At 37.4% G+C, this 3,607-nt stretch overlaps 1 pseudogene; it reads left to right on the top strand.

Annotated features, from left to right (window-relative positions):
• The first annotated feature begins 2,410 nt into the window (after nt 1-2,410).
• LOC122676084 lies at nt 2,411-3,395 on the top strand (annotated as a pseudogene).
• Nucleotides 3,396-3,607: the final 212 nt, after the last annotated feature.

Raw genomic sequence — 3,607 nt, 5'->3', positions numbered from 1 at the left:
CTGTTAGTGTTTTTTAAGTAGGTTAGTTTGTATCACTTTTAAATTAGATTTCACTTAAAGTGATACCATATGATTTGTATCTTTGTTTGACTTACTTCACTTAGTATGATAATCTCTCTGTTCATCCATGTTGCTGTAAATGGTGTTATTTTGTTCTTTTTAATGGCTGAGTAATATTCCATTGTATATATGTACTACATCTTCTTTATCCAGGAATGTATAGGTTCCTTCCATGTCTTGGCTATTGTAAATAGTGTTGTAGTAACTTTGGGATGTGTGTGCCTTTTCAAATTATGATTTTCTCCAGATATATGACCAGGGGTGGGATTGACAAATTATACAGTAGCTCTACATTTAGTTTTTTAAGGAAACTCCATACTGTTCTCCATCATGGTTTTATCAATTTACATTCCCACCATCAGTGTAGAAGGAGGGTTCTCTTTTCTCCATATCCTCTCTAGTAATTATTGTTCATGGACTTTCCGATGATATCCATTCTGACCCATGTGAGATGATACCTCATAGCAGTTTTTGTTTGCATTTTTGTAATAATTAGTGACATAGAGCATCTTTCCATGTGTTTTTGGACATCTGTATTTCTTTGGGGAAGTGTCTTTTTAGGTCTTCTGCCCATTTTTTGATTGGATTGTTTTATTATATATTGAGCTGCAAGAGCTATTGGTATATTTTAGAGACTAACCTCATCAGTCACTTCATTTGCAAATATTTTCTCCCATTCTGTAGATTATCTTTTTGCTTGTGGTATCCTTTGGTGTGCTAAAGCTTTAAGTTTAAAGTCCCCCCCCCCTTTTTTTAATTCTAGGAGGTAAAAAATCAGAAAAGAGCTTGCTGTCATTTATGTCAGAGTGTTCTGCCTGTGTTTGCCTAGAGCTTTTAGTATCTGGCTATACTTAGGTCTTTAATCCATTTTTAAGTTTATTTTTGTGTATATGGTATTAAAGAGTGTTCTAATTTTATTCTTTCACATGAAGCTGTCCAGTTTTCCCAGCACCACTTACTGAAAAGACTGTCTTTTCTCCATTGTATATTCTTGTCTCCTTTGTCATAGATTAGTTGACCACATGTGTGTAGGTCTGTCTCTGGAATTCCTGTCCTACTTTATGGATCAATATTTCTATTTTTGTTCTAGTACATTTTTGATGACTAAGCTTGTAGTAAAGTTTGAAGTCAGGTAGCCTGATTTCCTCCAGTTCCGTTTTTATTTATTTATTTTTTAGATTACTTTGGTTGTTTGGGGTCTTTTATGTTTCCACACAAATTGTAAATATTTTTGTTCTAGTTCTGTGTGAAATGCCACTGGTAATTTGATAAGGATTGCATTAAATCTATAGATTGCTTTGGGTGGTATAGTCCATTCTCATAATATTGAGTTTTCCAGTCCAAGAACATGGTATATCTCTCTGTGTGTCTACCAGTTGCCCTAGATGACCTGGCTGTTTCGCACTATTTAACATATTTTAAGCTTAACAGTACAAATTTGTCTGTAGTACTCTCTCTCTTCCTTCATGCCGAGGGATGTCAAGGGAAGTATAAACAGAAATTGTCTATAATAATGAAGATAGGGAATGACAGGGCTGCTATATTTCTTTACAGGGTAATCAGAGATGACATCTATGTTATGATGGCTTTTGAGTGGAAAGCCTAATGAAGTAAAGGGAAAAGCCTATTAACATCTGTATTAAAACCATTCTGGACAAAGACACAGGTTCTGAATCTGGAGTTCAATGGAAAAGGAGTTATCAAAGGAGACAGAGTTTGAGATGTAGGGAGAAACATCATCTTTTAAGGCTGGATGATAGAGATTTCCAGTAAAGAATACATAGAGTGCTAGGTAAAAATGCACACTCCATTACTGAATTTTTCTGAGGTACAGAAGCCCCCACGGTCTATACTTCAAAAATGTTTCCAAAGGGATCTTCCTGACACAGGAATTGAACCAGGGTCTCCTGCATTGCAGGCAGATTCTTTACCAGCTGAGCTACCAGGGAAGGCTGGATTATGATATAATATATAATAAATTAAATTTCTAATGTAATGGAAAGACATTGTAGGAGAGTAGCTCTCAAGCTCAGCCAAACATCGGAGTTCCCTATCAGACTGGTTAAAATAAATTGCTAAGCTTCATCTTCAGATTTTTCTGATTCAGTAATTTGGGGAGTTGGGCCTGAGAATTTGCATTTTTAACAAGTTCCTAGGTGATGCTAATACTTCTTGGTGCTGGGATCATATTTTGAAAACCACTGAAAAATGTTGAGCTAAACCAGGCACAGGATGTAGAGCTGGTGGTGTCTGAAGGTGCGTCTCATGCGGAATTGGGTGGTATAGAGTAGCGGGTGCTGGTGGGGGTGGCTGGGAGAAGGAGGAGGCAGTGGTGGCAAATCACTTGTAAATGGTGACAAAGCAGGATCAGAGGCCTTAATTCCAGGAGTGTGAAAGAGTGTTGTGCTTTCATGGGACTCTTCTTTATTTTATTCTATTTTTGGGAGGATGGAGGGGGGCTTTTCTTTATGAACCAAACTGTGTGAAGGTAGCCATAAAGGATAAACAAGTGAAGTACATTACAGTGGTTGGAATAAAAATTGGGATGAATGGGTTCCAAAGTAAGGTACTCAAATATGTGGGCACCAATCTGCAGAAACAATGAGAACTTCAAAAAGCCAATCAGGAGCAGTATGCAGAGGGAAAGATCACGAAGGGCTGCCCCTGGAAAGAAGACCTCTGGTCTGCAACAGAAAAATGTTGAAGTGAAAACAAAGAAGAACAAAACATCTGGAAATAGAGAAGGTACCAATGAGACATCTCAGTCTCAGGAGAAAAGGGCCCAAGTAGATCCTACTGCTGAAAATGAGGAAACATTCATGAACAGAGTTGAAGTTAAAATAAAGATTCCAGAAGAACTAAAACCATGGCTTTTTGATGAGTAGGACTTAGTTACCTGGCAAAATCAGCTCTTTTATCTTCCTGCCAAGAAGAATGTGGATTCCATTCTAGAGGATTATGCAAATTAAAAGACTCTCAAGGAAACACAAATAGTAAGGAGTGTGCTGTTTAAAGGAGTCCTGGAAAGGCTAAAGGAATACTTCAGTGTAAAGCTAGGCACTCAGCTTTACATTTGAGAGACCACAGTACTCTGAAATCCTCGCAGACCTCTCTGATGCACCCATGTCCCAGGTGTATGGAGCACCACATTTGTTGAGACCATTTGCATAAATTGGAACAATGTTGGCCTATACGCCTCTGGATGAGAAAAGTCTTGCTTTATTACTGAATTATCTACGTGATTTCCTAAAATATCTGGCAAGAACGTTACAACTTTGTTTAGTGACGGCACTTATGAAGTGGCTTCTCCAGAGTACCCTCAGAAAGCTGTGTGAGGCATTTATACTCACTTATGTTTGGATCTCTGTAAAATCATTTTTGTTTTTTAGTCTTTCTCTTGTATGAATAATGTACTTTGGAAATGTTAGTGTGTAACAGGATTGTTGGATATCTGTTTGATTTCAAAGAGAGAAAATAAAAGAAGTTACAGCTACTTTTTTCTTTTTTTTCATTTCAAAGTTGCTACCAGGGTATTCAACGATGGCCA

Source organism: Cervus elaphus, chromosome 19, assembly GCF_910594005.1.
Source record: "Cervus elaphus chromosome 19, mCerEla1.1, whole genome shotgun sequence".
Taxonomy (NCBI): Eukaryota; Metazoa; Chordata; class Mammalia; order Artiodactyla; family Cervidae; genus Cervus; species Cervus elaphus.
The sequence above is the reverse complement of the archived record's forward strand: the minus strand, read 5'-3'. Positions and strand labels throughout refer to the sequence as shown.